The sequence below is a fragment of the Gymnoscopelus braueri genome (assembly GCF_963280865.1).
Source record: "Gymnoscopelus braueri genome assembly, chromosome: 23".
Lineage (NCBI taxonomy): Eukaryota > Metazoa > Chordata > Actinopteri > Myctophiformes > Myctophidae > Gymnoscopelus > Gymnoscopelus braueri.
In genome coordinates this window covers 13,911,307-13,924,091 of record NC_137625.1, presented here as the reverse complement: position 1 = coordinate 13,924,091, position 12,785 = coordinate 13,911,307, and the positions used below count along the sequence as shown (strand labels likewise).

At 40.9% G+C, this 12,785-nt stretch overlaps 1 protein-coding gene across 7 annotated transcripts in view; it reads right to left on the bottom strand.

Moving 5' to 3' along the window:
* Window positions 1-12,785, bottom strand: part of eps8a (EGFR pathway substrate 8a, signaling adaptor) — a 92,887-nt gene that overhangs the window by 72,821 nt on the left and 7,281 nt on the right. For 6 of the 7 annotated variants that reach the window (XM_080421579.1, XM_080421581.1, XM_080421584.1 and 3 more), the window contains exon 1: window positions 2,514-2,673. The exons of the other annotated variant lie outside the window; for it this stretch is intronic. The gene's annotated coding sequence lies outside the window, so the exon portion shown is untranslated. Of the gene's footprint in view, window positions 1-2,513; window positions 2,674-12,785 lie in introns of those variants that run through there. 7 annotated transcript variants of the gene reach the window in all.

Genomic DNA, 12,785 nt, shown 5'->3' with positions numbered 1-12,785 from the left:
CAGAAGAGTAACTAGGATTTTTCTTTTTAAATACAATATATATATTTTTTTAAATTAGTCAATTCAATTAAGTCCCCTCACATCTGTATGCAAATTACATCCTGCACATAATTCTACATTCATTCAAACTCTGACTGGGGAGGGAGTCTGAGAGATTACAATGACCTGATGTGAAAGAGAGGGGAAAGTTTCTGTTTTGTTTTATCATTGATGTGAATATTGATGTGAATATGAAATTGTACTGTGATTGCGAACGCAGCGCAAGGAGGCGCGCCGAAGGCGCGCCTCCGCGCAAGTGGAGCTTACTATGAAACCGTGCTCGGGTTGTGTCTCTCTCTGTGTCTCTGTGTCTCTGTGTGCACTGCCTGTGTGCAGCTCCTCTGAGATAAGTAAATGTCCAATTTAGACGTACCATACATCAAATGAAAGGTCTTTGAAAACTGAACACACCTGTCAAGGTTGCGTTTAAGCCCGCCCCTTCCCCCGGAAGCCACGCCCCGGAGAAGGCTCCTAAAAACTCCCCATTGAAACCCCATGTTAAATGAAAAGTGCCCGAATCGCTCCGAAACTTTTTCTACCCCCCCTAAGTGGGGGTCTACGAACAAATACTTCGGGCTCGGATTTTGGCTCCGCCCCCCGGAAGTGGGTGAAACAGGCACTTCAAACACTTTGTTGAATTGTTCAAAAACATTCAAAGTTTTTTTTTGTCAATTTGTATTTTTCTAAGATGCTCCTTTTAACGCAGATTTTTATTGTATTTTAAAAAAAAATAATTATTGGTTACTTTTTTTTAAATATTTTTTTTTCATATTTATTTTACTTTTTTTGCGTTCGCTTCCCGCGTTCGTGCGTCTTACTTGTGTATCTCGACGACGCTGCAAATGAGGGCAACCTCCATGTCGTTCCAGAATAAATAAAGGTTTGAAGGAAAAATGAAAAGAAAATATTTCAAAAGAGGAAGAAAAAAATCAAGCCCGTTATTGACAATCAAAATATATTCTGATAGAAACCATTGCTAGTGTGTTTGTTCATAACAGTGGGTCTCTGTCTCTCCAAATCTTTAGTAAACAGAAAATGCGTTTTCGGATAAGGATATCAATTTCATCCAATAAGGAGAGAACTCACACGGGATACAGGATAAAACAAGTGAAATTGGAGGTGATGACACAAACAAATGAGCAGACAAAACTGGAGCTGGAACACTATAAAATTTAAGTTGGTACTCTCTCTTTAAAGATTTGTTTTGTGCTTTTTCTGCCTTTATTGATAGATACAGTAGACTGACAGGAAATGGGGAGAGAGATGGGGAGTGACATGCAGCAAAGGTCGTCGGGATCGGGATTCGAACCCGCGACGTGAAAATGTATTTTATTTTGTGTTTATTAAAAGAGCTGGAGAGACGGGGAGACCCTGTTACTAAACAAACACTCTATAGCAATGATTACTGTCAGAATATGAGCTTGAACTTTACAAAAAAAAAACTTTTGTTTCGTTCAACCAAGAAATACCACTTACACTATCTTTAAATAGCACAATATTAATCCACTACAGAAGTGGTTCCCAAAATGTTTAGCATTTCTCCTGAGAGACACTTGATAATCCCATCCACATCCCAGTGCATTAAGGGGCAGGTTATTAAAGCCATCTGTTGAATGGCTAAAACGCAGCCTGACGATACAACTTTCCCACAGGAGCTTTTCTTGCCACTGTCGCGGCCTGTTCTCCCAACAAGCCCGGACACCTGGTTTGTTCAGCTGTCAGCCAGCTTTCTTCTAACACCAACGGATTAATCATCACAGGGAAGCGCTGCTCTCCTGGGAAATTACTGAAATGGACCACTTTCTTTCAAGGAAGTGAAGCGGTCTAGTTTTTTTAACTTGAAGTGATTTTTCTGCCGACGCTAAATAATAATAATACCCAAAAGTGTCAAGACAAATATTTACTCAAGCGTGCCTCAGTCATCACCATCTATTGTTGACCTGTTCAGTCTAGACTTCGTAAACTGGGCCTGAGTTTACCAAATCCATTCGCCAAAAATAGCCAATCTACATACTCACAACATGTTGCGATGCGTTGTGAGCTTGTAGATCGATTTCTTTTTTTTTAACTAATGTTCCCCTTCCGGATACTGGGGTTCAAGTTTAAAGAAATTGCAAAGCATTGACTCACAGTTCTGTAAACCAGGGCTTCTCAAAATGAGGTCCGGGGACCCCCAGGGGTCTTTGAGTGGATTTGAGGGTCCCCAGCAAAATGTGTTAATATAGCATCACAGTTTAACCACTTTAACCCTATATAAATCAGCGATGTGAATATAGCAGATCTACAACGTGTTGCAATGCAATGTTGCAAGCATGTAGATCTGCCCAAAGAATTGTGTAAAAATGTGCCACATTTTGAAAAATCTTAACAACACAAATCTTGTATGGGTCCCTGGCACTAAACATTCTCAGATGGGGGGGACCTAGACATGAAAAAGTTTGACAACCACAGCTGTAAACAAACACATGCCCTACCTTTGTTCTGCAAAAGAAACCACAGTCAAAAAGAAAAAGGGTGTGTGTTCCTTGAGGTTACGAAGGGAAAACAAAGAGAGGATGCCACCAAAACCACAAAAAAAAAGTTCTCAGGTGTGAACATTGTAGTCCCATAGAGTAGAGTTTAGCTCTGCCTTATCTGGGCTGGAGGAAGCCTCTCTCTTCCAGGGTCCAGCAGCACATGTCTGCCTGAATCACTGATAGCTCTAAACTCCACCCATGCAGTCATCAGTGGGAGGTTTTCTGTACAGAACAGACAAGCTTAAGCCTGTTAATGACTCATTAGAGAGTGTACGGAACGGTACAGTACATTACATAGGTGCAAGGAGAGATGGGGGCTGAGTGAGCCTCTGCTCTTTTATGGATGTGATATCGTTTAAAAGGGAGCGGTGTACTGGTGCAGTCAGCAGAAGTAAAAATAGGGACTGACCTCTATACCGTCTCCAACTGTTATTAAAGACAACGGGCAGACCGTTCACCTTGGTATTGCTTTTCTTTGTCTTTATTAGAACAGACAGCACAGCGGAGGCACAGGAAAGAAGAGGCTCTGGTGGGATTTGAGGCCAAAGAGGGGGGTACTTTGTCTCGTGTGATTCCAGAGAGAGGGGTGGGTCTTAACCAGTGCTGGAAGAAGTACTCAAACTTTAAAAAAAGGAAAAGTAGCAATATCACAATATAATACATACTCTGTTACAAGTAAAAGGCCTGTATCTAAAATCAAAGTACCCCAACATTTCGAAATATTTAAAAAAATAACATATATAGCTGCGTCGCAATGTGACGCGTGTGAGCTTGTAGAACAGCTATTTTCAAAAAGTATAAAATAGTGCTCGAGTGGTCAATACAATATGTATTTTTTAATGAATGATGGAAATCTGCAAAGTAACTGTAACAAAAGCTGTCAGATAACCGGAGTGGAGTAAAAGGTACAAGATAAGCCTCTGAGATGTAGTGGAGTAGAAGTATAAAAAGAACATCAAAATTACACTCAAGTACAGTTCTTGAGTAATGTACTGTACTTTGTGGTGTTACTTTGCACCACTGGTCTTAGCCGTCACAACATCTCTGGGCTGTTTTCTCTTTAAGTTTCAGATTCAGAAAGAAAGATTAACTGCCTGAATATTTCCCGGCTTAGCAGTGAAATTGATGTTCATTCCCGCAGTCTTACGCAGATGAGTTCCCGGCAAGAAGAATGTATCACAATTGAAACCAGGGCAAGAGGAGAGATGGTTTCGAAGTGGATCTTATACACTCTCTTTTTTCACATTCCAAACCTCCAAAATGTCATCGTTTGGCCCTGGAAAACACTTCAGCCATCGGTGAAGTGAGTGAAGTCATTCTACTGAGGAGCTCTTTGCAAAGTGCTGAGCAGTGTGCTGTGCAGTGTTCATTTTGACAGCAAAGTTTGATTTAGTTTTGGTCAGTGTTGATTTCGTCGACTACAACTCTCAACTACCTTTTTTCACTGACGAAAAATAAATAAAAACGAAACGAAAACTAAGCTACGATGACTAAAACTAAAGATATTGACAATTTCGTCAACAAATAAAAACTAGGGACTAGTGGAGAAGAGATCCAGTAGAACTAAAAGACAAGTCATTTTAAGTTTGGTTGCGCTCGGGTGTTGCGCTCTGAAAATAGCAGATCTACAAGCTCACAACGCGACGCAGCGCGACGCGTTGTGAGCTTGTAGATCTGCTATTTTCAGCATGCAACCAAGTGTAAAATCAGCCATTATGACGCCATCAAGGCACCGCGCCAAAATACATTTTAGTCGACTAAATCAACTGTAGATTTAGTCGACTATAATCTTATGATATTTAGTCGACTAAAACTAGACTAAAACTAAAGTGGAATTTTATTCAAAAGACTAAGACTAAATCAAAATTTACTGTCAAAATCAACGCTGGTTTTAGTCATAGTCTTGAGTAAAAATCCATTTAGGTTTAGTCACCTGAAAAGGTTTTAGTTGGCTAAATCTACAATTGATTTAGTCGACTAAAGTATGTTTTGGTGGGCCGTGATGCTGATACTTGGTAGGAACAAAAAATAAATTATATTTGATTTTGTCCTCACCGCACAGCCCTACTTCATTGGTCAATTTGATCTAAAAAAAAACCTAGGGTCTGCATTGCCATGGAATCTGCTGTGTGCTGTATACAGTCCCCAGAGTGTGAACCCTAGTGATTTTGGTGACCCAATTTCCTTTCCTCTTTGCACTTCCCTTAAGACTTCCAGACTAACATTTCCACTTGCACACAGGATATATCTCAAAGTTTAATGGGCAGATTGCCATGAAACTTTAGCTGAGTGCATTCATGCACTCCCAGAGAGGACAGACTCTAACTGAAGATAAAAGGGATACAAGAGATATGCCATTTGCTGATAAGAACATTATAGCAAATGGTGCACGTTTTAATTTGCCACAAAATAAATGACCAGTTTGTGTTAAATGTAGCAGTGAGTGGTTCTCAAAGTGAGGTCCTTGAGGGGGTTCCAGGGGGTCCAGGAACAAAATTTGTTAATAGAGCATAAAAATGATTTTAACCACTTTAAACCTATATACTGTACATTGGCTATTTGAAAATAGCGGATCTACAAGTTCACAACGTGTCGCGATGAGAACTTGTAGATCTGCTTTTTATCTTGAACATTTTGGAATGTTTTTTTTAACATTTTAACAACACAAATCTGGCACAAAATTTGCCAGAATCTGCATTTGGGGCGGCAGTGGATCAGGGGTAGAGTGGCCGGTAGAGCGGCCGGATGGAAGCCGTGAGGTTTCCAGTTCGATCCCGGGCTCCCCCAGAGTTAGTGTCGAAGTGTCCTTGAGCAAGACACTGAACCCCTAATTGCTCCCGATGAGCATGTTGGTGCCTTGCATGGTTTCCTCCGCCATCGGTGTATGAATGTGTGTGTGAATGGGTGAATGTAATGCACAATCTATGTAAAGCGCTTTGGATAAAAGCGCTATATAAATGCACCATTTACCATTTACCCAAAAAATATTCAGATGGGGGCCTGTGGCCAAATAAATGTTAATTTGAGGGTCCTTGACACGAAACATTTTGAGAACCACTGAAATAATTTCATAAACTCGCACCAAATTAAACATCAACAACTTGTGACCTATTGCAAAGACTAACTGATCTTGGCGTGGGTTAAATTAACAGTGAGGATTTTACTGTGTAAGCTTGAGCCTGTCCAATATATTGGTCTGGTATATACAGTATATACTGAAAAGAAAGGAAGGTCCTCACACGATAGAGTAGACTGCTCATCCATGTTTTATTTAACCAACAAAAGCAATGTTTCCCTTTGCAAGGGTTTCATCAGGCCTGGTGATACATTGCATGGGTGAAACATTGTTTTTGTTGGTTAAATAAAATATGGGAGAGAGCAGTCTTTCGTGTGCAGACATTCCCTTCCTTTCACTTGAGTATTTTTGGTCCATTTTAACCCATTAAGACCGGGAACGCGTCAGTGTCATTTTTTGATTTCGTAGCACTCTGTGCCGTGCTACGAGCTTGTAGATCTGCTATGTTTTTGAATAGCCAAAGAAATCTTAAAATGACACACAGATGCGTTCCCGGTCTTAATGGGTTAAAGAATTTTGGGGATGTGCTTATCTTATCCTTTTTCCATCTGGTTGATATGTAGGCCATTATTTGACTTTTGTCAAGTCTACGCCATCTGTATCCCAATTTTTAACCAAGCTTAAAAATGATCTGTACCTATTTTGCCTTGACCCTAAAACTATGACATTCCAGGCCTGGTAAGCAGCACAGACCTAATATAAACACAGGGGTCACGGGTTCAAGTCTGCCTACCGGCCTGATGATCCATGTCATTCCTCCACTTCCTGTTTATCTCCCACCATACTGGATAAGAACACAGAAATCATCTGGTTAGCAGAAATGCAATTAATTTAATAACAGTCTGGAACACCACCCAAATGCATCTGTCATAGTTTGTAAACCAAGAGTTTTTACTTTAACCCCAGACAATCCAAAATTAGACATTATGACATCGGTTTAGATTCTCGGTTCATTGCCCAGCCCTAGTCAGTAAAACAACAGAAAGTTTTGTTCTCAATCAACTGTACTTCTATCCATCAGATCAGACGCAGGATTACATCTAGTTTAAGGGCTGATCTACCTGGACTCCAGTCTAGACTAGTTATGCTCCTTTTTACTGAATGTATTCACCACAGAAGCTCAGAGAGCTGTTTACCTGCAATGTTACATAAGAGACAATACAGTCCCCCCTGACAGGCGGCAGTCTATTACTTAAATTAAAGCTCAATGGACGAGTAGCTGCATAATGGATGGGAAGGCTGTGCTGTGCTGGGTCTGCCTGAACACAACAACATGGGACGGGAGAGATGAAGGTACAGTATAATGTAGCAGCGGTTCTCAAACTTTTTCCAAGTCAAGGACCCCCAAATTGATATGCACCCCACCTCACTTGCTACTTTTGTGTGAGACTGTAGTATGACAAACTCAGGCATTTACCAAAAAAAAGAGATGAAATATGGAGAAACAAGGTTTCTGCCCGACAATGACAAAATAAAAGTTTAAAAATGCTCCCCAGAAAATAACGGTATAACACTAAGTAGAGAGTTTAAGTAGGTATCATCCAATAAGATGAAAGCCTCCGACTGTGCTGCCCTCGGCTTGGCCCTCAGGACCTCGGCTTGGCCCTCAGTCGTTCTGAATAACCGTCCTGAGTCAACAGGGTCGGGAAAGGATAACAATAGACACAACTTTTACAGCCTTGCAACTGTTTGTTTCAGGGCTGGAAACTTTCCCAAAGCAGATGAACTGCATTCATTTTGTTACATTCCAGTTTCTATGACATTTGAGTAAATATCCCCGTTACTTTCTGCCCAAATCTATAAAGAGTTCATTAGATGCTATATTAGAGATCTAAATGCCCCCTATTACACCTTTGGGATATTCTGGGTTTTGCTAAGGTTCAACATTTACCCGTCTCTTCTCACTAGACAATTTAGACAACGTCCTTTAATGACACCACAGCCTCATTTCACCTGGGTCAAATAATCTGACAAACCTTTAATCTCTAATCCCTCAACTCTCAACCCTTCTCCTCCTTGATCTCAGATCTCGGCTGATCACGGCTGATCTCAGTCAGGACAGCCGAACGCATCAGCGGATGTGACCCACCCCCGCCCCCATCCAAGCCCTGTACGACGAACGCTGTGTCAGCAAAGCACGAGGAATCATCAGAGATCCAAACCATCCCAACCACAGACTGTTTGAGATGTTGCCGCATGGAAAACGCCTACGCAGTCTCAAAGCTGCTAGCAATAGACTGCAAAAAAAACGTCCACGTACAATCAGGTACATGAACGATCTGACAAGAACCAGAACGAACCAGGGCAAAGGGAAATGCTAAGCTGCCCCCCCGCCCCGCCCAACCATCCATCCTTTTCTTGCACATTATGCCTGAACTGCACCTACTGCTGTACCTAATCTGCTGTATATAGAATACACTGTGAAGTTGTTTACACAAAGTTAGGTGGCAGCTACTGAAGAAAGAAATGCTGGTGGTGTATACAACATACCAATTTTTTTCTTTATTTTTATGCACATGTACATTCAATTTGATGATGCTCTTTTTATTCTCTTTTTGCTCTTTTTACGTTTTCTATCATTATTCTATTGTTACCTATGCTGCTGCATTGTCTGAAGTAGGGTTGGCCAACCGTTAACCGTTAACCATTAAGAAATTGGCCACCGGTTAACGTTAACGGTTAATGGTTAACCGTTTAATTTTTTTATTTTTTTTTTTTTGGGGGGGGGATAAAAAATGTTTCTAATTGTTTTTTGGCCAAGTCTACACCTGCAACCACACGTAACTTCCACTTTATTCTTCTTCTTCCTCGTTTTGTATTGGTATTGTTAGTGTTGGAGTGCCTCAGTGCGGCTGCAGAGATCATGTGCAACCTCTTCCAGAGAGAGATAGAGACACTAGAAACTCTGCTGGAGACACAAAACAAACTGTGTAGACTTGGCCCTTTGAAATAAAATGTATTTTGGCCATAAAAAAAAAAAAAGAAATGTACACAATTTTTTTTTTCTTAACGGTTATCGATTAATTAACCGTTAAGGCCTAACGGTAACCGGTTAATAAAATGTCTCCATTTGGCCATCCCTAGTCTGAAGGAAGCCAAACCAAAATGAGTTTTACTCTTATGTACCTGTACACAAGAAGTAACAATAAAGTACAACCTTGAACCTTGAGATGACAATCAACTTTCCATCCCTCGTAAATAAGAGCTGCAGTTGCCGGGGTACAGCTTCTTCATTAGAGCCATCCGTTTAAGCTTTGATCATCACGGTTGAGGAGAATACAGAATAGGGACAGACACACAACGCCCTGCAATGTCACATGATTCATAAGGCTCATTCTCCTACTCAACGTTGCCAGTTAAGACTGTCACAATCATTACATAATCACCTACCCTAACGGTTTGAGATAATCGCATTTAAAAAAAAATAGCAGATCTACAAGCTCACAGCGCAGACACGTTGTGAGCTTTTAGATCGGCTATTTCTGCTACTTTTATTTTATTTTGAAAGTATAGTTATTAAATATGTCAGTCATTGTATGTTTAAGTTATTTGTCATATCTGCCAAGTGCAATTTTTGTTTACTTTACTTTTACTGTAATTATTTGTATGACAATTAATCGTTTTCATACTCCAGATAGATGGTGTTGAAGGGAAATAAAAAAAGCAGATACAGCAGATACAAACAGAAACATAAGTGAATAAAGCCTAATTCATACCAACTCTTTAGTACGATATAGTGCTGCTTGCAACGAGAACCGATTCAAGCCAACAACAACAGACAAAAAGACAAGGTGAATAGTCTGCCCGCTGTCTTTAATAAAAGCTGAAGATGGTGAGGTCAGTGATTTTTCCCCCCCCCTCTCTATTTTTACTTGTGCTGACTGTAACAGCAGCACTGCCTTTAACCCATTAAAACCGAGAAAGCACCTGTGTGTCATTTCAGATTTTAGCGTCGGCTATTCAAAAATAGCGGATATACAAGCTCACAGGGCGTCACTTCATGTCGCGCTGCGAGCTTGCACATCTGCTATTTTTGAACATTTAAAAAAAAAATCTTGAAAGCGTGAGAACCACTGATTTAGAACTTAAGGCATTTTGTAGAATCGGCCTCAGGTCTTAATGGGTTAAACGATATTGGCGTGCAGGTGGCTCACCTGGCGAGGGCACAGGCAGCACCGCATACAGTAAATCAGGCTATAGTCCTTCTTGCAGCGGACCCGGTTTGACTCCGACCCAAGACACGTTACTGCATGTCACTCCCACCTTTCCTGCCTCTCTGTTCACGGTTCTACCGAAAATATTGCAGAAATGCAAAAAAAAAAAAAGAAAGAATAAAAGACAAAACGTCCAGGAGAGCCATGGCTCAGACCCATTGCGTTGAGCAATGAAGTATAAATTAAGAGTGATGGTCCGTCCACACCCAGTGCTAGAACTATAAAGAAATATGTAATTTAAAAGAATGTTGCAGCTCAAGGGAATAGCGGAGTCCACAGAACAACTGTAAGGACGACAGTGGTGAAAGATGAAGTTATAGTGCATGGAGTGGACGGCCCTCAACTCTCCCTGTGTGTTAGTACAAAGCCATCTCTGCACAGAAATAACAATCAGTTGTGAATGACTAATTGGGGTATAGGGATGGGCATGACTGACCAAAATCAAAGTCGATTATTCTACTATTAACGAATATTCAACCAAATCATGCATTGGCTCAAACAGCAAATGCTTGTTATTAAGTGAACCAACAAGACTTCTATTTCCCTCTGACAAGATCATGACAGACAAAAACTTCAGAAACACCACCTCTCTAAATACTCAGAGCTGCAAACACACAAGAGTCAGATGAGGTGAAAGAAAAACCAACATCTCAAACTCTAACTCTCTATTCTAACTCAATTTCAGACCACTTCTTCAGATTCTAACAACATTAGCTCACATGGGGTTTCTGCATACAAGTTGCCACGGTCATTAACTATTTCAACACAGAAATGCAATGGAAGAATGCAACTCGTGTTGATGAATTTCTAAGGTTCAGTTAAATGTACCTAAGCATAAATAATAAGTAGGCTATGTTCTACCCATGGGGAGTCACAACATTTAGGCATTTGATCAGAGACATCATTAAATCAACTGCTTTCACACAGAGAATCAAACTTTGCACGAGGAGTCCAATGAATGGGTTCCCAGATTGATTCAATGCAAGATCCTCCCGGTCAAACTCTTTATTCAGGAATCAGGACCCTACCGAGCCAAGCCCTGCAAAACACACAGGCCCTCCTCAGAGCAGGAAAGATAAGGACAAGACATTAACTTCCTAGTTTTCGCCCACAGAACTGCACAAGATAAAACTATTACTGCTACAAACGCACACTGACAAAAGCACACACACTGACATGATAACATATCAGGCAAAAAGAAAGCAAAACAAGACATTCATCCCATACACACATTATTGTCTTGTAAAGTTCTTGTTGTTTTTTTTGCCTTTCAACACGTCCGGGATTGAGAGTTTGGTTTCCAGGAGTCAAGCGTATTAGAATGACGCTAAGCCTTTTGACCTATTGACCTGCAGCAGCAGCATGTGACCAGGGAAACAGCAGGACTGCACACAGGTCTTAAGACTGAAAGAGAACGGAACACAACACGGCCACCATATCTGCAGTCACACTCCTTCTTACATCACACAGGACACCAGACAATAACATGCTAGTGTTGAATTAACACTGAGAGTGCAGGCGATACATTTCAATTTACGATTGAGCATTTAGCAGATGCTCTTATCCAGAGTGACTTGCCTACAAGTGTTTATTGATCTCTAGTCAATAAACAAGGTAAATAATCACATGAATAGAGTGCAGAGAGCACCGTGTAGGGTCTCAGAAACCAAGATTATCAGGTAGCAACCGGTAGCATCTAAATCATTGGTTCTCAAAGTGGGGTCTGGGGACCCCCAGGGGTCCGTGGGGGCGTTCCAGGGGGTCCCCAGCAAAATGTGTTAATATAGCAAAGCAACACAATAATTTTAACCACTTTAACCTTTTATAATTTGGCTATTCAAAAAAGTGTGCAAACCTTTCAATATATATAAATTTTTAAGCGAACATTTGTAACTCAAATCTTTGCTTCTGGGGGTCCTTGGAACAAAATATTTTGAGAAGGGGGTCCGCCAAATACATATCATTTTGGGGGTCCTTGACATGAAAAAGTTTGAGAACCACTGATCTAAATCACATTCTAGACATCTGTGATCTAAGAATCAGATTATGTAAATGGCCCCGTTAGCGGTCCATTTGGTTACAATTGTATACTCTGAGTTACTTAATTAGAGGATGTGCATTCTGCACACAACTGTGGGCAGGATGGACTACTGTAGGACCCCCAAAATGATATGTATTTGGCCGCGGACCCCCATCTGAAAAGCTTTTGTGCCAGGGACCCCCAGAAGAGAAGAGTTATGTTAAAAAAAAGCTCGCTGTGAGTTTGTAGATCTGCTATTTTTGAATAGCCAACATATAAAAGGATAAGGTGGTTAAGATGATTGTGATATAAAATATAAAACACATTTTGCTGGGGACCCCCTGGAGCCCCTCCCAAGGACCCCTGGGAGTCCCCGGACCAGACTTTTGAGAACCAATGCTGTAGCATACATCTGTCACTGTGCACGTCGTCGTTAACCCTTTGTGGGTGTCTGTACACCGTGTGGTTGCGGGTGGAGTAATGCGACTCCACTGATCTTCTTAAGGCTCCAGTTACAATCCCATGATTCCAGAGACGGGGGTAGCCTAACCTATGAGATCAAGGTGCCTACGTACTGTAGTCTACCTGCTGCCTGCAGCACATGGCTCTGTCACACCAGTCAGTGGTGGAAAAGGTACTCAAATGTTTTACTTAAGTAAAAGTATCAATACTGCAATGTAGAAGTACTCTGTTACAAGTAAAAGGAATACAAAATGTGCTTAAGTAAAAGTACACAAGTATTGGTATCAAAATGTACTAAGTACTAAAATGTTTGAAAATAGCAGATCTACAAGCTCACAACACGTCGCATCGCGACACGTTGTGAGCTTGTAGATCGGTTATTTTCAAGTAGCCTATGTATAAAATAGGGCTAAAGTGGTTAATGTGGGTTATAATGTAATCATTTATATCTGCAAAGC